Below are 26,219 nucleotides of genomic sequence, written 5' to 3'. Positions count from 1 at the left end.
AATCCCCAACTAAATCATCATTGAGTCAGACCAATGACCAATATCCTGTCTTCTGACAGTGGCCAGTGCCAGATGATTCAGAGGGAATGAACAGAACAGGGTAATTATCAAGTGAGCCATCCCCTGTCATCCACTCCCAGCCTCTGGCACTTCACCTACTCTGTAAGAATGGAGATTTACTGCTAACAAAAGACAGCACGCAAACATCAGGGTCTTTTTTTTGAATATATGGGCAAAATGACACCTAGCATCACTGCATAGGGATTAATTTGTTTTATGGAGTTGGAAAATACTGTTTGTTCATAATGACAAATCAGATTATCAAACAGGGATCAGATGGTAGAATTTTTACTCCCTCCTAACTCATCCATTTTCTAGTTCTTGTTCTTTTTCCTCCTCTCTTTTCCTGCTGTTAATGTTTTGACCACATTGTTCTGGGCTGAGCACACAGAGATGACGTTGCATAACACTAATATTTAATATTCTACAGAAATACGGATTAGTGCACAGTTCCAGTGATCAAAGCGATACTGAAGTGATCAAAACCATTAGAAAACCACAGCCACTTACCTCTTCCTTATTTCCACACCAGGAGTCTGAAGAATAATTAGCACAAGATGGACGAAATAAGGGACAAATTGTGACACCGGGAGGTCAATCATGCTAGTTACCTCCCAGGAGACATGGGCAGAATCTTTCCTAGGCCTGCTCTGTGTAGCCCCACTCCTTAAGCCTCCTTCCTGGTGCTGCTCCTGGGTGTGACATCTATCTACCTCCTCCGCGCATGGTTTGGGTCCTGGGTTCTGTGATGCCTAGTGGCTCTACCCCAGGTGACTCCTCGCTGTGCCCCGGACACTGGGGGCGGGGATGTCCCTTGGGAAAATGGCTAATGCTACCACTTCTGGCCAGGAGCATAAAACACTGTAAACAAGAAAAACACAAGTGCATCAACACAAACCCCAGCGAAGCACTGACGCACCCCAAACAACAATATAACCAAGTGAGACTTTATTGGGAGCAGGAACATGGGATCGGGGGAGGGATAGTTCAGTGGTTTGAGCATTGGCTAAACCCAGCATTGTGAGTTCAACCTTTGGGGGGGCCATTTAGGGATATGGCGCAAAAATTGGTTGGATGATTGAATTGGGGATTGGTCCTGCTTTGAGCAGGGGGTTGGACTAGATACCTCCTGAGGTCCTTTCCAACCCTGATCTTCTATGATTCTATGATCTGGGGGTGGACTGGGTTAGGTTAACTATTAAATATTAATAAATCAACAGATTTCCCACTCCAACACTCCCAACTCTTCCAAGCCCCCAACTTCTTCTCTGGCACCTTCCCGGGCAGGTTGTACAATGAGGAGGAGTCCACAGGTGGGTGCTGCAGCACTGTGAACATTGGCAGGCTTCAACAAAAAGGTTCCCCTCACTAGGTCTTAAACCCTGGTCCTGGCTCCTAGGTGTGGGGCTCTCCGCTGGCTCTCAATAGCCAGTGCTGGGTCAGATCTCTGCCCCTCTGGACCCTGGTCTCGGCAGGAGCAGCCATACCCATGAGTGGATCCCACAGCTGTGCAAAGGTTCCCTTGGTGGAGTTAATCAGAGATTCTCTGAGCCGTTCTGTCTTTCTCAGCTACCAACTCACAGCTCAAAACTGAAACAAAGCCTCCTTTCTGCTCTGGGTCAGGCTGGGCCCTCCCGCTGTGGGGCTGAGCAGTCCTGGGTCTGGAAGTAGTCACTATTGCCATTCATGACTTGGAGAATGGCGTGGAGAATACGCTCATAAAATGTGCGGATGACACCAAGCCTGTAGGGGTTGCAAGCACTTGGGAGGTCAGGATTAGAATTCAAAACAAACTTGACAAATTGGAGAATGGGTCTGAAATCAACAAGATGAAATTCAACGACGACAAGCGCAAACTACTTCACTTAGGAAGGAAAAATCATATGCAGAATGTCAAACTGGGGAATGACTGGCTAGGGGTCGTACCGCTGAAAAGGATCTGGGGGTTACACAAGATCGCAAACTGAATATGAGTCGTCAGTGTGCTGCAGTGGCAAATAAGTCTAACATGATTCTGGGGTGCATTAAGAGGAACGTGCTGTGTAAGACACGGGAAGTCATTGTCCCTCTCTGCTCGGCACTGGTGAGGCCCCAGCTGGAGTCCTGGGTCCAACTCAGGTGCCAAAATGTTGTGGGCCGGCCCTGAGAATAGGAGATGGTTATAACTCATTCACTGATCTGTCCAATGCAGCTACAACAAAGTCATTTTTACTAAAAGAATTTTCCTTTAATGCAACAATTTTTAACTTAAAACTGATTTTCCACATTCCCTCTAGCTTCTTCCACCACCCACCGAATGATTTTCCCACCACATCAGGATTAGAACTGGAGGAGGCTCAACTCAATTAGAACAAAATTGTAGCAAAGAGGGAAGAAAATGTTGTAACTGGCCAATCTACTGTCATTGTTTGCTCCTCGGCATGGCAGCACCCTACTCTTGGGATCTGAATCATGCCAGTGACTCATGCACCTGCCTGGGACTGTGGGACTATTTATGAATTTGCTGTGGGAAAATTCAGGCTTACCCCATACAAAGCCTACATAATCATCAGTCCATCACCCGAACCTGTGGCCAGGACAGAGCCTCGCTATTCTTCATCCAGCACTCAAAGCTACTAAATCCAGGCGTTGTGGGTGTTCTGGCCCAACACTGCATCCATATTGATTTGCACAGATGGAAACCAGTGATTTAACATCTGACTCATCTCTCCATTGTCATGCATTTCTTTTCCTATTTTTGTTAGCCAATAAACAATCAAAATCCTTTCCCCTATTTCTCACGGTTTTCTTTTAGAAAACAGTAAATCCTAAATGTATGCAAGGCACTGTCTCCATTTTAGCAATCCTGTTAATACCACAACATCTTTTATTCCATTTCAATCATAAAATCTCTCCTTGTTATAAGGTTTCCATCGATTTATACTGGTCATTAACTAAGAATATTTTAAATCAGAGTCTTGTTTTATTAAAAAGCATTAAAATTATTGCTCATATTATATAGAGAGATTTTTGAACTTTTGCTACTGCTACAGGGAAAGATAAATATTGTGATTAAGTAAGAGAAGGGGGGGGGGGACAGCATCTTGCCTAACATGTGCCAAAATGATTGACAACTGTCATGAATTCTTTACCATCCACCTCTGTGATAGAATTTATCTACAGCCCTGGGACATTCTCATCAAATTCTGGCAAAGGGGCACAGGATGCAGATCTCAGCATCTTTTTGGTGGGAGTGAGAGAGAAGAGAGCTAAGGAAAGTCATATTGGTTGACCAGATGGCAGGTCGTAGTGGGGTCATGTGCTGGGGATCGCAGAGCCCATTGGAGAAGGAAGGGAATGCTACTATCTATCTAGCATGGCGAAGAAACAGCACATCCTCTTCAAGATAGAAGCAGGAGTTGAGGGTTACAGGGAAAGGGAAAGACGGAAGATGCCAGAGAGATACGTAACCGCTGGGGGAAGCGTGGATTTGCTCTCCAGGGTTTGGGGTGTGCCAGGGCTGGCTGTGTGGTGGTGTCAGAGGAAAGCCCTTCTGAAAGTCTGGTTTGAGAAGAATGCAACTGTAGCATCAGTCCTCCCTTACTCCTTTCTGGATCGGGCTTGGGATAAAGCCACTACTTTGCCAACAGCTGAACCTACACTGCAGTTCTTGCAGCTCAAGCAATGCTGGGGCATGTCTCACTATTTACTTTTATTACAGTGGCACCTGGACACTTCTATCAGGATTAGGCTCTAGTGTGCTAGGTGCTGCACAAAGGCATAGGGAAAATGGCCTCTAGCCCCAAAAAATGTGAGAGGAAGGATTGTCTTGTGATAGCACTAGGCTGGGACTCTGGAGATCTGGGTTCAGTCTCTGGCTGTGTCACAGATATTGGGTGAGTCACTTCAGGTCTGCGCCAAAGCCCCCATCTGTACCCTGGGGAAACACTCTTTCCTTTACCTCCCCCTTTATCTTGCTGTCGTTTCAGACTGAAGGCTCTTTGGAGCAAGGACTGTCCCTTACTCTGTGGTATCTGCAGCACCCAGCACAATGGGGCCCCGGCGTCAGTTGTTCCTGTAGAAGTAATAAAAGTTCATACTACATACAGTGTGGAATGTATTCAATTGCTGCTAACGGGTGTGAACCGCCACAACCCAACCCTGTTGGACTAGCAAACTCAAATCTCTACAGAGGTCACCTCCAATTTGTATGGAGAACTACAATAGAGTTCACAACTACAATAGAGTTATATTTTCCCTGTTTACAGGACAGGTTATTTTTAATTCTGTAACAATGATGAATAAAAGCTCAGTAGGATTTCCATTACCATTTTCTTCTTGTATCACAGCATTTCAGAAAAGCATCTTTCTGCTATGCTGTTTTATCACTAACATCTTGCAGTCTAAATGAAAAAAGATTATGCCGGTTCTTATCATTACAATTTATCCTTCTGCTGCTAAGAAACAAATTACCAACATATCACAGAATCCAGGGCTCGTCCCTAATGCATTAGAGCCAACAAAATTGTTTGGTGCCTTTACAGCTGTGATTTTTGAAATGCATTAATGAAAAAGAATGACAAAAGTCACGTTAGATTTCCATGGAAGGTAGACACGTTATTTACTAGAACAGTCTCAACCCAATCATGGCTTTCTAATCTCAATACCGTTTTATCATCAATTATGCTGAAATAAAATTTTCTCAGCCAATTAGAATGGAAGGATGCACTAAACCTCTGACCCAAAACTGTACAGTAGTGGTTCGCCTTTTACTCAATACCCTACAATCTGACTGGTTGCTTTCTTTGAACAGCAAAACCCTACAGGCTAGCTAGGTTCCTGTCACCAAAGTCATTCACCTAGTGTTTACATTGTTTGTTTGCTCAGATCAGATTAGAAAAGAGAGAGAAAAAAAAAACCTCTGTGAATCCCTGTCTTTGGAGATGTATACGAACAAGACAGACAGACACCTGTCAGGGATGATCTAGACATACTGGGTCCTGCCTCAGCACACGGGGGCTGGACTAGATGACCTCCTGAGGCCCCTTCTAGCCCTGCATTTCTATGAATCTATGTCACCAAAGGGGAGAACAGCTTTGCTGATGTGGAGGGAAGGTGATTTCAGTGAGGAAAAGAGGAGGCAGGACGAGGACAGAGAATATGAGAGGATGAGGAGAAGGAAGGAAGGATATACACTTTCCTTAGCTTTTGCTTTTAAAGAAATTACCTGTCAGCCGTGTAACAGCCCATTCGGTCTTTTGCAGTTGTTTTTTCCCTCTTTAATTTACATTGTGACTATTTAAATAACATCTTCAGCAGAGTCACCCAGTTATAACGTGAAGCTCTCTCTGTGAGGTACTAACCATCTCCCAAGATGATAAACTCGGAGGCCTTTGGCCTGGGGTTTATCCAGCACAGGCCATGGTTATTACCTCCTAACCGTGAACCAGCCTTAAGTCACCATTACAAAAATGACATCATAAAACAACTTCAGACTCTGAATAGCTGAATCTCTTTAATAAGCTGAATGCTCTGTACAGTACTACAATAAAAGAAAAAACATTCATAGGGGAGTTTACGATAAACATTTTAAAAAAGAAAAACTTTCTATGCATATGGAAAATGGCAGTTCCTTTGTTAAATCTAACAGTAGCTTTGCCAGCACCGTTAACGCGCGCGTGTGTGTGTGTGTACACGCACGTGCAAGACGGAGTTTTCACTGGCACACTGCTCTATAACATAGAAGCTATTTCTTTCTCTCCTGTAGCTTGAATTCTGATCTCCCCTCGAAGAGAAAAGCAGCTCTTCCCTCACTCAGAGCTGTGCAAGCCATCCCCACATTGACCTTGGTGGTGTTTTGTATCTGTGTAACACAGATCGGAACCGGGCCACGGGTCTCTATAATGAGTGGAGAGGCAGCAATACAAAGAGCAGCAAATTCACATTCAGTTCCAAACACCACTGTACCTGAGGGCACAGATTTTGACAGCTCTTGCTGAGTTGCACCCAGGCTGGGGGGAGGCACAGAGAGACAGAGGATGGAGAAATCAAGGTGAGAAGGTGAATGTGTCAGAAAGTTCTAATATGAATAGATTTTAAGAGCAGAAGGGACCACTGTGATCATCTAGACCCATCCTCTGTAGGGCACAGGCCATAGAACTTCCCTGAATTAATTCTTGCTTGAACTAGCAGTAACGATGGATGCTGGGAACAGACCCATGAACTACAGCAGTGTGCTCCCAGCCCAACCACCATCCTTGTGATTTGTCAAACGGCGTGTTAGCTTGGCGGAAACACCCCCATTACAACATGAATCCCAGCAGAGCACTCCCCCCGCCCCAGCCCCCGCAGAGCACTTGCAGGTTGGGCGGTGGGGGTGGGGAGCTGTGTTTCAACTGGGTCAAGGATGGGAGGGGGCAGAGTGGGGGTGGGGCACGGGCAGGGTGGAGAAAGCTGCCCCTCCCAGGAGGAAATCGCAGCTATGAGGAGCCTAGGGTTATCATATTTTGTGCCTCCGAAAGGAGGACACTCCACGGGCCCCGGCCCTGCCCCCAGCCCCGCCCACGCCCCCCCCGCCCCAACTCCGCCCCTTCCCCAAAGTCTCCGCCCCCCTCCCCTGCTTCCCACAAACATTTGATTCGTGGGAAGCCTGAAGCAGGTAAGGAGGAGTGTGGGGGGAGGAGGCGCGGCCCAGTCTGGCCCCCCCGGCGTCTCCAGCCTGGGTCGGCTCGGGCCCTGGGGTGCCGGTCCCGGGCCCGGCCGAGCACCCCCGGCCCGCCCAGCACTGCCGGTCCCCGGCCCGGCCCCCGGCACCGCACCACCGGTCCCCAGCCCCCGGCACCGCTGGCCCGTCCCCCGAGCCCCCGAGCCCCCGGCCCGGCACCGCCGGCCCCCGAGCCCCCGGCCTGGCCCCCGGGCCCCCGGCCCGGCACCGCACCGCCGGCCCCCGGGCCCCCGGCCCGGCACCGCTCCGCCGGCCCCCGGGCCCCCGGCCCGGCACCGCTCCGCCGGCCCGGCCCCCGAGCCCCCGGCCCCCGGCACCGCACCGCCGGCCCGGCCCCCGAGCACCCGCACGGCCGGCCCGCATGTCCCGATTTTCCCGGACATGTCCGGCTTTTTGGGATTTCCCCCCAGACGGGGATTTGGAGCCCAAAAAGCCGGACATGTCAGGGAAAATCCGGACGTATGGTAACCCTAGAGGAGCCAATGCTGGATTAATAGATTTTTTTCCCCCACATTATTAACCTCAACTGTGTATGTTAAACCGCCAGTGGCTGGGGTGGGCTGAGGGCCCAAATTCTGTTTCACTCAGCAGCATTTTTCTCCACAGCCGGTGCCACCACAGCCGGTGCCACCACAGCCAGCCAACAGCACCGCTCACGGAGTAAGGATGTTGTCAACATGAGCAAGTGTGCCCTGAGTAACCAGTGCTGAGGAGGTGCCAGGGGAGAGTGGTTTCACACTATAAAAATCGTGAGGACGACTGAGGACTAACGCTTTGTTCCTCGCGCACCCGCCTCACCCTATGGCAGAAATATCAGTGTCAGCAGCGTCCCACAGCCATGCAATTGGGCAGCGAGGCTTCTCAACAAACTGGGCCTGTGAGTTATGCCCAGTGGTGGTAGCTACTCACGTCAGTCACTCCACTGACTTCAATGAGAGTTTTGCCTGAAAAGGAATATCAGAATGAGCCTCCAGATGGGAATTGTGTTTCTCCCTTTATATATTTATATATTCACTCTTTGCAGTAACAACAGTGATCTCTAACTCGGGCATCTCCTAGCTCCTGACGTGACCGAGGTTGCAGCCCTTACAATACACCCTGGCCCTCATCTCCTACTATTGGTCATTAACTGCCAGGACACGTTCTCCTGCTCACTTATTTTGGCTGCCGTCTGCTAGCACTTGCTTGTTGTTCAGTGTGACTTTGTCGTCACTAATACAGAGACATGCTTTAAACACGTCGGCTCTCCTGCTGTGGGGTTTAAACTGCAATTTTACCATGCGGTGTAAGTAGGCCAGGCCAGGCACAGAGGTGGGGAGTGGAGATGGTGCCAACTCCGCTTGCCTCCCTCATGGTAACATGACAGGCGCCGGGTCTGCACTAGGGTTATCCTGCTTGTAAACAACCAGCCCTTTCCCGCAGGGAACTCAAGGCCTCTGTGCAGAGCCAATGCTATGGTTTGAAGGGTCGAGATCAACACCCATTGTGGGATGCTTACGTGGAAATGAATGTGTCACAAGTTAACATTCAATAAATGTCTCACTCATATAAATTAAACATGGGTCATGCTGGCCCTTGGCTACACACCGATGCATGGAACTTCCTTCTGCCTGCCCCTGCACTGGCTACCCAAACCTTGGGCCTGGGCCCCAAGGAGTCAAGGGGCATTATTCCACTGTCCGAGCAGGGGAAAGTGTGGAGGTGGGATCTGGGCATAGACTTGGCACCCCCTCTGCAATGCACAGGCCAACACAGTTCACAAGGCATGGACGCCAGCGGGCAATATGGACCAGCAGCAAATTCCTTCCCCCCTGCAATGGGGGGGGATTGTGCCTCTGAGTCACAGCTCTGGCCTTGCACTGCTGCTGGGCGTGCTGAAATCATGGCCCCAAACACAAGCCGTGTGGCAAAGCCAGAAGCGAGTCGTCTTTGTCGGGAATGGCAATTTCGAATGAACAGCCATTCGGGGATTCAGAGCAATAACTGCAAAGATTTGATACTGTCCTTTGGACCATTTACAGGAGAGCGGCAGGAGGGTTTGTCTCTAATGAAGCCAGAGTCTTTTTCCCAACAAAAAGATTAAAATGTAGGAGACGGGAATGTCAGCATTGGCCTATCACTGCTCCCGGAATAGGGAAGTGAGGGAACTAAGGGAGCTTCTGCATTTGGGGTAATAGGTAGAAAATCAGCTAGAGAAAGAGACATGAGTGTCCCCTTTTCCTGCCGTAATCTCTCACTGACAAGTGTTTGGGCAGCTCCCATAGACTTGTGACGGTAAAAGCAGAACACAAGCCCCTGATTCTAAGGCAGTACAGGCAGTTATGAAATTGTCACCCGATACACGGGACAGTTATTAAATGCAAAAAAAAATTGTCATTGAAACAAATCTATTTAAAACATATTCTCTCTAGTTTTGTGAATGAAACAAAATACGACCTTTTAACTGGGGCTTTTGATTTTGCCACTGTCAACAATTCCCCTGCTTGGCCAAAAGTGACAAGTGTATTTCAGTGGGAAAGGAGGAGAAAGGAGTGTGGTCAAAATTCAGATTTCGACCCATGCACCCCTTGGTCACTCATTATATGGCTTGGAATTGTTGTGTGAACTCGACAGTTGTAGTTTAAACACAGAAACTGCAACTCAGGACTTGGCTGAGAAGTGAAGAAGAAACTTTTTTCAAATACCTTGTTTTAAGGAATCATTAATGGATTTCTGATGGTTGAGCCAAATTTTGAGGAAAGGAGAGAGGCCCATGCACTTTCTGTCTACATTTACATTAATTCAACTGCACATGCAAGTGGCTTTTCTGGTGTCTAAATAACTATTTCTGCATCCAGTCCGTTTGGACGAGGCATCACCTGCTACCTGCTCAGGCCTCCCATCTCAAAACTGAAGCCATTTTCATCAACAAGGGCAAATCCAGCAACCAGTCTGCATCCGGAGAGGAATCCCGTGCAATGGGACTGGTACGACCTCACTACACAGGAGGCCGGCACTGAATAGCACTATCTATCTAAGGCCCTGCATAGATAATTTTAGCTATTCGGCTGAAGGACCAGTAGCATCTGTAAAGCAACTCCATGGCCTGGTGGCGAAGATTCCTCCCTCTCTGCTCTCCACTGCCCCAGCACACCTCTTCTCCCACCCCTCCGGGCCCAGACATTTTGGCTGGGTTCTGGGGTCAAGACTGTGGCCTGAATGATCTGGGATCTTGAGCCATTTAAGACTGTGTCATATTAATCAGACGGCCAGCAGTGTTCAGTGCCGTTTCATTTAGCGGAGAAGCAGTGGATGATAGGAATAGAAGCTATTCCCACTCTAGGACTTAACCATGCACAGTATTGTGCCATCGGCAAGCTGTCTGGCCAAACCTCCAAGGCTCTAACATGTCTACTGACTGGAACATGTACAGAACCCAGGCACTCCAGCGGTGAGGAAGGACACCTGTCTCCTTCTGTCCAAACTAAACTCTTGGCCTGTCTCGCTGGTATCTCCTCGGAGATGTCGAGCCATCACCACAAGCCGAACACAGCTAAAACAGAGCTCTTAATCTTGCCCCTCAAGTCCCTCCTGCTACCTTCTTTCTCGATCACTGTACACCACCATCCTGCCCATCACACAGGCCCATAACCTGGTCATCTTCTTTGGCTCTAGGTCCTCACATCCAGGCTCTCTCTAATTCTTGCAGATTTTCTCTGCAGAACATCTCTAAGATACAGACTTCCCTATCACCCAGCCAACTAAAATGTTCATCCAGGCTCTCAGATGTGGATCACAGCACCATCTGTCTCTCCATGAGTAACCTTGTCCTGCACAATGCAGCTGCTGCAAAGGTCGGTTTTGTAGCCTGTCCCTTTCACCATGTCACCGCCTATCATACCAACCAATACAGTCTCATCTGAAGATTGTAAGCTCTTTAAGAGAGAGGCTATCTTTTTGTTCTGTTTGTACAATGTCTCGCACAACAGGCTCCCGGCCCTTTGTGATAGGGTAGAGCAAATGAAGCATAAAACTTATATCATGGACAATATTTCACACACACAAAAACATTGTATTGAAATTTCAACACAAGTGAATGTTATTCCCAACTGTATTCTTATGATTAACTACAGTGTATGCCCACGCTATTCCTTTGTCCCACACTTGGCTCGATATCAGTCATGTCAATTATCTGCCTTGTGTCCGTACCTACCAACATCCCCAAGGTCCATTTCTAGCCTTGTGTTATAAGCAGTTCCTGTGCAGAGTCAATAAATCAAACAATGGCCAGTGCTTACAAATGTGATACACGCAAGTGGTTTGGCATTTTGTAGGCCACTTATCTGCTCCACATAAACATTTTTTCACAGACCATTTCCATCTGTTTCCCACAGAATAGGTAATGTTCCACACTGCATATTCTGATCCCAGAGCACAACAGTGGAATTAAATGTCACTCACAATTCAGACTTAATGTGTGTGAGAAGATGAAAACAGGAACTCTTCTCCTGGGACGTATCTAACCCAGGTATTGCTGATGTTTTCCCATATTTTATTCTTTATATAATTTACCATACACAGTATTCTCTCTTGGGCCTGCAGTATATCGTATACAGAAATCGCTATTGGAGTAAAAAGGAACACCAGGAGGATGATTGTGGAACTAATTTGTATTAAAAATAAAGAGCTCCCACTATGCACTGATTGCGGTTTATATGGGGCCAACTCCTGAAATATTTACCGAGTTGCCCTTATTCAGTCAAAACTCCATTGACTTTCCTTGGAATTTTGATGGAGTAAAAGCTTCAGAGTTTGGCTGGTCAAAAATGTTCCATCTAAGCGTTTTTTCAATAGGAAATCGGCTTTATGATTAAATACTTTTTTGCGAAAAAATATCTTCCTTCCCATGTCCCTTGTAAGCTGCATGCATGCATGGGCACAGAGCTACCTTGTATCCCCCACGCATGTCACACGGCTGGGAACATGGCTAGTGCCGTGGCACGAAGTGCCCCCCAGCACAATTTGCTACTTTGCTGGTACCGAGCAATGCTCTCGCAATCCGAGCATGCTCAGTAACATCTGCTGAAGCCGCTGCCCTCACTTGGAATCACAATGTGCTCCCCGCTACTAATGGGGACTGAAAGGGGGCAAATCGGAGGAGGGAAAGGACAGGATTTGTGCAGGGGGCAAAGAAGTGGATGCAGAGGAAAAGGGAGGGAACTATAGGCAAAATCAGGGCTAGAGTGTAGAAACCTGGGTTAAGAAAGGGGCAGAGGCACATCCAGACAGTGGTGAAGGGGGTAAACCGAGGGATAGGGCGGGGCAGAGAGGACAAAATTTACGCAAATGGGAGGGACCACCTGCAGTGTTTGCAGAAATGGGATGTTGGTGGCAGAGGAACTGTTCTCCCACCCCTGTCAGGATAGTTCATCTCAGCACCCGCTCCTCAGGGCCAGCAGGGAGGGGTCAGGAGTGGGGTGGGGGAGGCAGGGGCTCGTGGGAAGGAACAATAGTGGGTTTCCTCGAGGCTCCTGACCACGACATCAAAGTTCCTAAAACACCTGCAACAACAATTACTGCAGGCAGTAATGTGACTTTTTCCTCCTTTATTATTATTATTAATTATTACAAGACAATGGCAAAATCTGTTTTTGTTTGTGCCTATTTGTTAGGCAGACTACCAAGAAATGCCATATATGGAAATGTCGGTTTCATGCATGGTACTGAGTTTAATTATTACATTTAAGAATCCTGAACGAAATGATTGTTAGCAACACCTCATAATTAGTTATGGGTGCCATCTCTGCTAGAAGTGGAAGCAGCTCTCAAGCATTCTCAGTGAACGTTCAGCAATACTGCATGTCTTCAAAACTCTCTGGAGACATATTTACGTGACACCCTATCGTAGTAGGCTCTGTCCATATGATGCATTTTTCAAGTCTTTAAATACACATTTACATAATCCACACTTTAAACAGTCCTGATGTACTCATGCAGTCTCTCCAAATAACAATTGCATCCACAGTATCTACTCTCACACAGTTCTGTGAGGGATTTGTCTCTATAAGTGCAGTAGAATTTGTAGCCTGCTCAGTACAAGGAAAATGTTGCTGCCTTCCATGGAAAATTTTGATTTTTTTAATTAAAAAAATGAACATCCTCTCAGATGGAATCAAAAATAGGTAAGCTCTGAAATTTTGGTGCAGTGCCTCAGGGGACTGGAGGGTCAGGTGCCTCATGCACCAATTCCCCTCCATGGGCCGGGCTCCCTAACTGGACTTCAGGTTCTGTGATCCACCACTTCCCCTCAGAGAGAGGAGACTGGTGCATCATGGGAGATGTAGTTTGACCAGCGAGACCAGAATGGGTTCCCAAACTACAATTCCCAGGAGGTACCCTGATGACATTTTGGAATTTGGATTTTGGCTGAAATATTTAGGGTTTTGATTTTTTTGCCAAAAACTCAAAATATCCCATGGAAAAATTAAAATAAAATTATTTGCCAATTATTTCTGTGGAACCTCGCCTGCCTCCTAATTTTCCAACTAGCGGTACTTCAGGGTTGCAGCCTATGGAGGTGTTCTACATCCAAAACTGATAACACAAAATTTAATTAAAAGGTTATTCACAACTCATTGGTTTTGGCTCAGACCAAACGAATAGGAGTCTTGAGATGAACTGCAAGAATGCAATAGAGACCTTTGTGAAGTGGAAGAAAGTTCTGCTTGCTCAGTACAGAACTGAAAAGTTACCAAGAACCATAATAGCAAACTTTTAAAAATAGTTTAACTTGAATACCACTTGCCTCTGCAAGCTGCTGGGTTTTCAGAAAGCACCTCCCTTGTCCAGTGCCCATTGATTGTGCAGATCATGCATAAGTGCAACAGGAAATCTAGCCCTTTCACTCCAATACCAAACCAAGGGCAATGGCAAGGGACTCGGGGGGCTGGCCCACTGGCCACCAATGGGAACAGGAACAGTCTTCTGCCCATGTAGATGGCATCACACATAACCATCAAGGGTTGGGAGAAAGACCAAACTTTCATTCTGCCACCAGGGACTGTCCTTGGCCCAGCACAAAACTGAAATCTTGCTCCCGTCAGTGACTGGGGGGGGGGGGGTTTCCCAGCTTACTCCATCACAGTTGTTTCTGGCATGGAAGGCGAGTGCAGCTGTGCTTTTTCTTACTTGGAGGCTGATAAGTTATTTCCCCAAAACTAAAACCTTTATATTGTCCTGTGCACTCTGGGAGAGTGCTCCATGCAATCTGTTCTGCAGGGCCTTGGAAGGCTGGCCAGGAAGGGTAAGGGGTGGGGATATAGCCACAGAGACACTCTGTCCATAATCTCTTGCATAAGGAGAGTAGAAGACCAGCATCCTACCACAGCCCATGGGGAGGGGCTTCCATTGATCCCTTCCTTTGGAGGGCTCCGGCTCACAGACTGTTCACAGGGAGATTCATGAAGAAGACCAGGGCTTGGCCCTCAGAGAGATTTGCACACTCTAAGGCCAGGTCTACACTACCCCCCTAATTCGAACTAAGGTACGCAACTTCAGCTACGTGAATAACGTAGCTGAAGTTCGAAGTACCTTAGTTCGAACTTACCTTGGTCCACACTCGGCAGGCAGGCTCCCCCGTCGACTCCGCGGTACTCCTCTCGCCGAGCTGGAGTACCGCAGTCGACGGCGAGCACTTCCGGGTTCGACTTATCGCGTCCAGACTAGACGCGATAAGTCGAACCCAGAAGTTCGATTGCCAGCCGCCGAACTAGCGGGTAAGTGTAGCCAAGGCCTAAGAGAAGTGCAAGTGCTGGTGCTTTTCTGCAGGTCTCTCAGTCACTCTCTTCCCCTGTGACAGACTTCCTACAGCTCTCCATTGGGCTCTCTATGCAACAGTGCACTCCCCTCAGATGAGAAGAGCCCCCACTCCTACCCCACCAGGATGGGGTGTAATGATCCAAGCTCTCAGACTTGATTTTGCAAAATACCTTTTTCGAAAGAGGAAGCAGCAGGAGTGCCAGGAACATCAACAAAAGGCCATCACTGAACCCTGAGCCAAGAGAAGAAACGGAGAAAGAAAACCGACAACGAGAATGACAGTGCCACTCTCCGTTCATTGGCCCCTTCAGCTCCTGTGCCCAGCTCTCCCTCGCAGAGCTGCAGCTAAACCATTCAGCTGTAGCACTAACTCTCAATTGGGTCAGGCCACACCACACACATTCTCTTACCTCATTCACAGGGAGTGAGACGTGAAACTCTGTACATCATCACGGGCACGGACATCGCTCTCATGAAAACTGCCATTGAAGCAGACACAACCGACCCTCGTCTCAGTTCACTCTGCTTATGCCTTTCTGTTACGGCTGCACTCTCAGGAGGGGCCAAACGCCACTCGTCATTCTCTTACAAGCCTGATCCACAAATCAGCAGTGGATCCCGTTAACTTCAGACTGACCCCTCTTTGCATGGCCAGGATCTGAGGACTAAACTCTAAAACCTGGTTTGTAATTACATCAGCACTTAAAAGGAGAGCAAATATCAGGCCAAACCATTGAATTCATGTGCCCGAAGCAGGTAACATGATCTGGTGCCTGAGTAGTACCTTACGAACCATCTTATCTTCATTCCATACAATAACTCTAAATCACAGGCATTATTTAATACCACCACTTAGTACCATTGCTCACACCGCAGGAGATATGCCATCAGAATTTCAAATATGATTTAGTGGCAATTCAGACCGCCATCCCCATCTTTGTACCAGTGCGGCCCCATTATCAGCCTTGCCTTGAATGTCATGTTCACAACATACCCCGGGACCCGCACAGATACACCACCAACACTGCAAACAGGTTCACAGTTGATAGTTCAAGCAAAACAATAGAAGCTACCGCAGACATGAAGGGGTCGAGAGAACGACAGTGGAAATTACTTGAGGTATGAGGAACGAGGGCAAATTTTTAGAATGACAACAACGGTTTCATTTAGACATGGGAAGAATAAGAAAGGAGACTGGTACAAACTGGATCAACCAAATATCGCAGGAGCCAATGATTAAATGTGGAGAAATGAGGCTCTGAGTATATGGGGGGCTTTTCAATGGATGTCACAGAATACTGAAAATGAAAGACTATTAGGTCCCCCGTTCCATTCTCTGGATCATCAGGGAACTAGCCTGCAAAGTCAGTTTCTAATATTTAACCTAATTTCAAATGTACCAAGGAATGAAGCTTCCTCATTTCCCTAGATGAGACCAGCCCACAGCCAAATGGTCAGTACTGCCCAGATGTTTGTCCCAGAATCAGCCTACATTTGTCCTCTTAATTCCATCTAATTTCTTCAATTTACACACACTCTCATGGTATGATAAATAACTATTCTCTCTCCTTGATGTTTACGCTCTCAACGGGTTGTAAGCTCTTCTGTCCTCCCAGCCCTTAGTCTCCCCTTGGCCAAGACTTTTGGGAAGGGATAACGTCTGAAGGAAGAGGCAGTTTCTGATAAGTGAAATTAAGATAATCAAGGCTGAACTATGAGAAACAAACAAAAGCCAAAACGAAAGGTAAAGAGCATGCTAATCGGGCAGTCCATTCACTCCTCCAGTTCATGCAAGAACAAGTGGGAGCTCAACAAAATTAAAAGGTGATTAATTTAAATGGCTAAAATAAAGCTAGATGTTTAGCAACACACAGTTATCGGATGTATCTCAGCACCCCAGTATGGAACAGATAACTCCATTATAAGCAACTTTGATTGCAGGCCTTTCCTGGGGGAACTTGATTCATCACTATTAGCGAGTACGATGGGTTTTGACATACTCATATTCTGTCAAGGCAATAGACTGCAGCAATTCAATGGGACACGGTCTTCAATGTAAGGCAGCTGTATTTGTGACCATTAGTGACGGCACCATTAATTTATGGCAAAGGCAGATGAAGTCTAGGAGATGCTCTTATGTATTATAAATCAAAAGAAATAAATGATAATAAATACGGAGATGAAAGTTAAGTGTCTTGCCCACATCAAGCTTTATCTGTTTCTTCAGTATTTCAACAGAATTGATGTAAACTTAAAATCCCAGAAGCGTCATTCATACTAGACCGAACCGTGACAGGACTTCTGGAATGAATAAAATCTTCCAAATTATTAACAGAATGGTGAATCTAACTGACGGAGATTCACCAGAAAAGCGATTGTTGCTGGAGGTCCTACAAACAGTACCCTATACAGCAGACTTAAAGGTACAGCCAAAGGTGCACGATAACCACTGGGGTTGGGCATTTGGATCCCATCCGTCGTTGTCCTTTAATCTAAAAGAGGATTTATTTTGTGCCTCCCTCATCAGGAAAACATTCACGGCAGCAACATGTTAAGAGGAAGGAAAAAAGTATGAGGTGTGTATACCAGTCAAGAGTGGAATAGGGTGGGGACAGTAACAGCAGTCAAGAATGAATTTCCAGTAGAAATGTACAGCAGGTTTAAGGAGTAGAATTGTGTCAACCTTATTCTCAGTGTATTACCAGATTATAACAATCTGAAAAAACACAACCATAGAAAAAGCTGTGAACGTATCACTGTACAGGAACAGTGATTGCTTTTTTTTTTAATTGAAGTTTTGTTAATACAGTTATCAGACAACTAACACTGATCAGTCAAAACAGGCTCACAACGTTATTTCATACTCTTGACATGACAATGACTTATGCCATTTATTGCAGGGCATATACCTCAGTCAGAGAACAGTTTTCCCAGAAGTCATCAGATTTAATGAGAACCTGCTAATTCAGTTGAACTTTCAAGCGGGATGTGATATTTTACCAACTCAGTTCAGCTGCTCAGATAATATCCCACTATATGAACTATTGTAAAAGCAATAAATCAATCTAGGGCTTTATTTTCACTTCGTAACTTGGCAGCAGCTATGCAATAAGTATTTTGATGGTAGTAAGCCCAAGAGGCACTAAAAAGCCCATTTCATTATCAGGGCAGAAAATCCTCTGAATTTTATGCAACAAACCTTTAAAAAACTGGAGTATTTGACATGAAAAATCTTTAAAAAGATAGGCAATTGGTTTTTTCTTTTTAATCTAAAAAATGTCCATTTCACTTCTATGCTGAACAAGTGGAAATGATTGAGAAATCAATAATGAGAATTGTAAGGTCAGGAAGAAGATCATCCGAAGCTTGAGTCTTAATTTCAGGGCCAATTTGCCTAGCATCTCTGTAGTCAGATAGTGGAGGTTTAGCACATCTGACAGCTAATTAATTATAAAGCAAGACAGGAGACAGGACAGCAGTAGTGGTACAGGAGAATTCATCTTGTGTGTCACCCTACTTAAGGTGCCTCCATTCTCTTAGCATGGAAAGGAATATCTCTAGTCAATCTTTGTTTGTCTTCCACGTCCAAAAAGGAAATCAAACATGACATGAACAATTACCACTATATTCTAGGGGAAATGCACTCTTAAGAACAAAACATGAAAATAAATTACACTCTGGCATCCGATATTTCCTTCTGATTCTTTGGACTATATTGAATGGAGCTTTTATAGATTATGTTACACCAAAGGGTAAGATTTCAGATATGGAGCACACTTTCACCAAGGAAGAATTAAATGTAAATGGAAAGCACTATTATAAATACAAACATGTCCACGTGCAACTGTGCAGGACCCTTTATGGCAGCATGACAATCAACAGCACTATAGATACGGGGTGCTAGAACAGTAGTGGAAATAAAATATTTTGACTTTCTAGAAAATTGGGCGGGTATTTGCCTATGAAAGAAAAACCAGAAAGCCTGGGAGGATGTGACTGTTGTGACTGCTGCTGGAATCCTGCATCCAGCTCTGCTGTCCACAATCCAAGGATGCTGATAAATTGGAGGAGGTTCAGAGAAGAGCCACGAGAATGATTAAAGCGTTAGAAAACCTGCCTTATAGGTGTAGACTCAAAGAGCTCAGTCTATTTAGCTTAATAAAGAGAAGGTTACGGGGTGATTTGATCACAGTCTGTAAGTATCTACTTGAGGAACAAATGTTTAATAATGGCTTTGTCAAAGAAGCAGACAAAGATATAACTTGATCCAATGGCTGGAAGTTGAAGCTAGATAAATTCAAAGTGGAAATACGGCATAAATTGTTAACAGAGAGGAATTAATCATTGGAAAAAATTACCAAGGATCATGCTGGATTCTCCGTCACTGGCAATTTTTAAATCAAGACTGGATGTTCTTCTAAAAGCTCTGCTCTAGGGATTATGTGGAGGAAGTTTTGTGGCCTGTGTGACACGGGAGGTCAGACTAGACAGTCACAATACTCCCAATCTCTGACTCCCACTATTAACTGGGAAAGAGGAGAATGTGTCCTCTGCAGTATAAAGTTAGTACAAGAAATAGTGCATTGCCTTCTCTAAGGCTCCTATGTGACATCTCTAGAGAGTTTCTGCCTGACATACACAAAACATGTCACTGTCCTAGAATATTCTTACAACAGTGGTCTTTTCTCTTACACCATATTTTGAATGAAATGTGTATCCAAACTCACTTAATAGCTAAATGACAGAAACCTGCCTGTATGTAAATATTGTCTATCATTTAGGTGTTCAAATGGTTAGCAGACTGAACACAAGCCCACCCCTCTGTCCTTCATTAACTAGTGCACATCCTCACTCTGATCAACATCACATGGCATTAATATCCTGTGCAAACCGGCATGTCATTCTATCATGAAAGTTTACAACAATCCAAAGTCGTCATGCGCTAGTTGTCAGCTCACATCCCATTAGCATAGACTAATATGTCTATTTCCTGCTGCTGTTTCTGTACCTCCACTGGCAGGCAAATAGAAATGAAAGATTGCCCATGAACACAGTAACTGCTAGAGAAACAGTTTCTCAAGCCTGAGAAATGACACAAAAGCCAGTTGGTCGGCACGAGGATGATTCTGCTAGCATATAAATAGCCAAGGGATCCCTGATATACTGGAAGCCAAAGCAGTCAACATTTGCCATAGACACAGGCCATTCTAAAGAAAGGGCAAAGCTCTGGATATATAAACAGAAATATTGAGTGGCAGTGGGGAGGTCCTATTACCTCTGATTTGCCACTGGTGCAACTGTTACAGGAACACTGTGGCTAGTTCTAGTGTCCACAATTCATGAAAGATGTTGAGAAACTGGAGAGGGTTCAGAGAGGGTTCACACGAATTATTAATGGGTTGGAAAACATGCCTTATAGCGATAGCTAAACAGACCAACATTTTTGAGTTAACAAAGAGAAGGTGAAGGGGTGAGTGATTATAGTCTTTGAGGACCTAAGTGGGGAACAGAAATTTGAAAATGAGCTCTTCAGTATAACAGACAAAGTTAAAACAAGATCCAGTGGCTGGAAGTTGAAGCTGGACAAATTCAGTCTGGAAATAAGGTGTACATTCTTAACAGTGAGAGTAATTAACCAGGGGAACAATTCACAAGTGTTGTGGAGGAGTCTCCATCACTGGTAATTTTTAAAATCAAAAGTTGCTGTGTTTTTCTACAAGATCTGCTTCATTCAAGGAAATCCTATGGCCTGTGTAGTGCCATCTAGATATTCACAATGGTCCCTTCTGTCTTGATAATCTATGCATCTTCGATAATCTCAGATGCACTTTGGTCACTGTTAGAAAATGCTAACTTTTATTCACGGTCCAGGCAAGCTACATCATATTTTATATTTCTTGCATACATGTTGGCCTTCACCATTAATCACAACTATGGTGAATGGAACACCAGACATTTTGTGCCACCACCTGTCAGAGGACCCAGTGCCATTATGGGTCAAGATAACATGTCGTAGGGGCCAGAGCTTCCCGATCTATAGCACCTGAGCTACTCGTAGTCTGCAGAGACAAGCAAGTCACATGATGCTGCCGCCCCTCTTTATGGCCATCTGCTAAAGTGCAGTAGAAGTCAGCTAAAATGCAGGTAAAACATTTTCCCATGTGGCCATTGCCGCAGTTCCCATTGGGATGCTCTGCAATGGTGAGTGGGAGGGAAGACGTCTCTTGAAACACGTTATCTTTTTGGGGGTCCGCCCTATGGAGCAGTGTGAGAAACCGTGTTGTCGACTATTGTGAAGTCCCTTTCCCAACCAGTTACAGTTCTAATAAACAATATGTTACAAGCACCAGCGAGGTTACTTAGAAGTGAACCAGCAATAGTTTCTAAGGACTCTGATAACAACTCGGTGATATGACATAAAGCGTTATTTGATCCGCCTGACAATGTATTGGAAATCTAAAGTTCATCTTAATTCATCACTGATACAAAGTACTGTATTTGTTGCCGTCTGCAGATTGTGCTATAGAAATATGTCCAGTTTCTATGACAACAGGCGTCATAAATGCCCAAACTCTTCCTTCTTACTTTCTTTTCGGCTTGAGGATAAATCACGTATTTCAGTCCCTTGAGTTAACCATTTCCTTCACTCAGGTGATGAATTAGCCACGCAGTTGATTTATTCTCATGGATACACTCCAGGCTGATCCGGCCCCGGAGCTGCAACTCAGCTACACTTAGCACAGCACAGGACATGCTGGGGCGGGGGAAGGAAAAGGGGGCACAACTAAAGTGGCTTGCCCCTCCCACCCCCCCTCACACACACAGCCACACAATTCTTTTCTTGGGCCACACAGCCACTGGGCCAGTCACCCCTGTAAAACAGAGCAGCCTCAGGGTGGCTCTACATTGTGCCAGCTGCCTATAGGCTAACCTGGAAACAGGAATGCCCCAGACACGATCCTTTTTCTCCAAAAGCATTTCTTCCCTGCAATGTGATGTGGCACTGCTACGGCAGTTCTACACCAACTGTGGGTTACCTGTGGTGAGGGGATGCATCCAGTGATGCCCGGGGTAGAGCTTTAGCAAGAGGGAAGTGCTCGGTGATGCTACAGCCGCTCAGAAAAACCTCGGCAGACTGGAGATCCCAGCCCTAAGTGCTGTTTCCAAGCAGGGTGGGATGAGGTGCTCAGGGTCACCCGTGCAACGGATACACCCAGGTGGTCCACCCTGACCACTACTCCAATCACCTGCAGCAATGGCAGGGCTGTGCTGAATCGGGGCCAAGTGCTCCCTCCGGAGGGAAATGTTTCAGAGGAGAGGGGCAGCACCGCTAGCATTCACCTGGACAGCTTCCACCTAACGCCGTCGGGGCGGGGGGGGGGGGGGGACATTTAAAGAACAGATCACTGCCCGAGAGCCCAGAGCACTAGCCGCATTAAGCTTCAGCTCCCCCGGACAGCACTGACCTCCAGCCTCCTTCGGGCCCAGAGATGAAATCGGTGCGAGTTAACGCAACCTCTGCCTCCACTCACTGAAGTCGATGTGCCCCTGGGTTTGAAGGGGTGGGAGGAGTCTGGACACACGAGCCCCCTCACCCCACTCCACAAGGCTCAAACCCACTGAGGGCCAGTGGGAAGGGGAAGATTGCTACTACGTGCCGTAGAGGGGGCACCACCCCGTCCTGTGAGCCGTGGTCTGTGCACGTGAGGGGCTGAGAGACCCTGAGGGAAGGAGGGAGCGTGCCAGCACAGAGAGAGCTGCCCAGGGTTAGCACTTGGACACCTTCAGCTCAGCGCTTCTTATTTCCATCCTCTCTAAAAAGAAGTCCTGTGCCACAAGCCATGTGAGTAGCAGGTTCTTTCATCCATTGGCGTGTGCCCGCCACCTCCTTCCCTGCAACGCTCCAAGAGGCTCACCAGTGTTTGAATAGCAAAGCCCATTTTCTCCGCAATTATACAACAGAACAACGTAATGCACTTTGGCCACAGGACTGATGGGAATACAGGGGTTGTACATTAAACAGCGGTGGCAGCAGAGGGCCCTTTATTGCTTTCTTCGGCTGTCAATTGCAGAAATCATTTTAGGATTCTGCTTTCATGCCCCCAGCCCTTTTTTTTTTACCAGTTCTGTCACACTGCAGCTCTACTGCACTCTACATTTGCTGAGGAAATGTCGAGTGAAATGCCTGTTTCTTCCGACCTCTAACGTGAGAAGAGATATCGGGCCTGAGTCTCATCTACACCAGGGTCCCTTTACTTCTCTCTGGCCATGTAAAAGGGGCCTTAAAGTGGGCACAGGGTCCTTCTACACTAGAAAGGGGCTTCGATATGAACCAGAATGAGGCCCATAAGCTCCATAAACACACACTGTGGGCTTTCCATCATATCCAGGAGCCACCTACGGTACTGGCGTTTCGGTGGACAGTGTAATTATTACAACGGCTGTGCTGTGATACACAGAACTCTAAGGTACCAGTAGCATACCAGGAGTACCGTGGTATGGAAGCAAGTGCTGAGGCGCGTCAGATGCTAGGCTGTGTTGGCACTAGCCCCAGTGGGTCATTAAAAAAAAAAAAAAAAAGACATGTGTCAATGTACCAAGGATGGTGTTATCCCTCAGATCCACAGGCAGCAGAGTTAAAGTTGGGCATGCAGTATTAACGTTGACATTACTTGACATCTGACTCCGTGAATATGCAGCTTCAATATTCTCTTGAACAACTGTTTTGCCAAAACAGAATGTACCTGTGAATGTAAGATAACATAGGTTAGCATTATCCAATAGTGGAACTAAAATATGAAATAGAATCCAATCCTTTATGCAACACCCACAAGTTAAATAAAGCCTCCCTCATGAGATGCTAGAAGGAGGTAAAACAATACCCATTTCATTAGCACCCAAACTGGGACAAAATAGCCCTGGCTGAACCTGGCAAAATTTTCTGCAGAATTCCACAAAGCAACAGTGCATCCTCAATACACAACTCCACAGCACGCGGACAATTTAAGCACATGATCAAATAAAAGGTGTTTAGTATCACAACAAATGACACAAGGAATACTGAACTGATCCCACTGCTTATTTTCACATTTAATTCAGTTTTAAAACCCCCTAAATTAAAATAAATGAACTAGAAGCTGATGAAGAATTCCCAGTTTGTCACAGAATTCAGCATCAGAAGGAAGCCTGCAATAAGATCTAGTTTCAGCCGGTTGCATGGAGAAATGCTGCATAGACACGAAGGAGGGCTGACTAGGGGACTGGAAAACATTTGAAAACTTTTAATTTATTTATTAAATATTATTTTTTCTACTTTTCCTAAACTCCCTGTCTCTTTTTCCAGGCTCAAACCATCGCGTGTGAAATTGTCCATCACTATTGATACCATTCACAACATTGACAAAGGTGTATCTTCTCTTAGTGAAGCAAAACTGCTCTCCTGCCTCTGTATCTTCTCAGGGCCCTAAATGTAACTTCCTGAAGCCCCCTCATCACTCCCCCATCAATTGTTCTCTACACATGGCCTGGTTTACTACACCCACTCTATATTATATTTAGGCAGATAATATGACACAGCCTGGCCCAGTACCCCATGGGACACCGGCCTGTTGTAAGTGGACCTAAGCATTGGGTCCACATGCTTCTAAGCTAACTGGATTGTAGAAGAGTCTATCACTATCTTTAGTTCTGGGTCAATATAGGGCACACTCCCAGGCTCAGACATCTTGTCTGACCTCCTTCCTTGGGGCGTGGAACTCCATTGTCCGGCTGCTATAGACTATGAGACCAGTGCCCTAAACTTCCCGAGTCCCACCCCAATCACTTGCACGTGGTTATGCTGGAGCTCCGCTGATGCTGCGGATGCTCTGGGTTTCTATTTAATCCCTTCGGGGACAACATGGAAGGAAAGCAAGGAGCATTGGCTCAGCAAAGGAATTTCTTAACCACCGTCACATTGATCTTAAAATGTACTCAAGAGTTACAGGACTTTGAAAAATATCAAAAGTCCCAAGATGACCCCTCCCTGCATCTGATTTCAATCTCCTGTCAGCCTGAGGTTTGTCACCTTATTAGCAATATTAATGTAGTGCCTTGGAGCCCTAGCCATGGACCTATTGTGGTAGGTGCTGTACAAACAGAACAAAAAGGTAGTCTATGCCCCAAACAGCTTACAATCTAAGTACAACAACAGACAACAGATGGACACAGACAGACAGACAGACAGGAGAACAAGGAAACAATGAGACAATTATTAGGCAGCATGGTAGGTTGTGGTCTCAGAACACCAGCAGCCTCACCATAAGTTTTAAGGTTGGGCAGAGTCCCTCTTCTCTCCTGCACATTCTGCTTCCATGTGGTGATGGTCAACCTGCCTATTCGGAATGGCACCCAGGCATACAGAGACAACTCCTTTTCTTTCAGAACACCCATGACATGTATAATTTTTTCTATCCTTTATTCATTCTCATGAGTACATAAATTATTGGTGGTTTCAGAAGCTTTACCTCTCACCTTCTTACCTCTGTATTTATGCTGTCTACATATTTTGCCTTGAGGGAAAATCTATTCTTAGAATCTACTATGCTGGTTAAATTCATCTTTGTCACATGGCTTAAAGGCCTTTTTTCTGTTCAGTCAAGTTTTTCTTTTATTTTGTAGTATGGAGGCTGAGAAGAAAGGCTGATGATGTTCATAGAGAATGAAGATTGAAACTATCCTTTCTCTGTGGTCTCATGGGCCTTCACAGGCATTTGATTTGAACCCTAAGGTTCGTGTGTGCTCAGATGTTGCACTCGTATTTCATTGTGAGGATAGACACTGAATGTCCAGAGTTTCATTTCCACCAAGACTTCCTTCCTCTGTGACAATCCTGGATTCCAGGTCTTCTCAGAAGGGTCAATGAGAGTGTCTTTTGCATCTCATCATTCTCACAGTGCAGTCCATTTTTCCTTTAGAAGCACTCTCCCAATTAATAATGTCAGACTTCACCAGCAGGTGATCTCTCCTCCCATTCTATTTTCTTTTCATCTGAGGAAAGAATATACTCTGTAATGATCTTCTTGCACTTTCCTGGTTCTTCACCTTCACCGCACTATTAGCATGTCATTATCATATCTTTGCCTCCTGACTTTAACATAGATTTGGGGCATAAGTGCCCAGTCTTTAACACTAACTGCCAGATTTGCAATGCTGTCTGCACAGTCTAAACCCCCAAGCAACTATTGAAACCACTCTTCTGCTTGCATAACTGTGCTCACACACACAAGAGGAGAGAAGCATGCAGTTGGGGAAATAACATATCCTTAATCCTCCAGGCCATGTCACTCTGATTTCACACCTCCCAATGCTAGGCATGGCTTTGTCCCCCACATGCAGATTGTACACGAAGCAGCGCTTCTCATACCTTTTGAACTGACAAGATGTTGCTCAGCGCTTTCCTTTCAGACACCACCACAGGCTTCCATTGAATGAAGACCTGTAACTCATTCTGTTTCTCTACGGTTCTCCTTCCTGAGGGAAATCTGTTTCACATAATCTCCCCCCAAACACCTGTTTACACTCTTTAGCAATTAATCGCTAATTATCTTTGGCAAGGGACACACAAACAGCCATAAATAAATTGATCCTTCTCCTCCATGTATAATGTTCCCTGCTCTCC

The sequence above is a fragment of the Chrysemys picta genome, chromosome 4 (assembly GCF_011386835.1).
Source record: "Chrysemys picta bellii isolate R12L10 chromosome 4, ASM1138683v2, whole genome shotgun sequence".
Taxonomy (NCBI): Eukaryota; Metazoa; Chordata; order Testudines; family Emydidae; genus Chrysemys; species Chrysemys picta.
Note: the sequence above shows the minus strand (reverse complement) of the source record.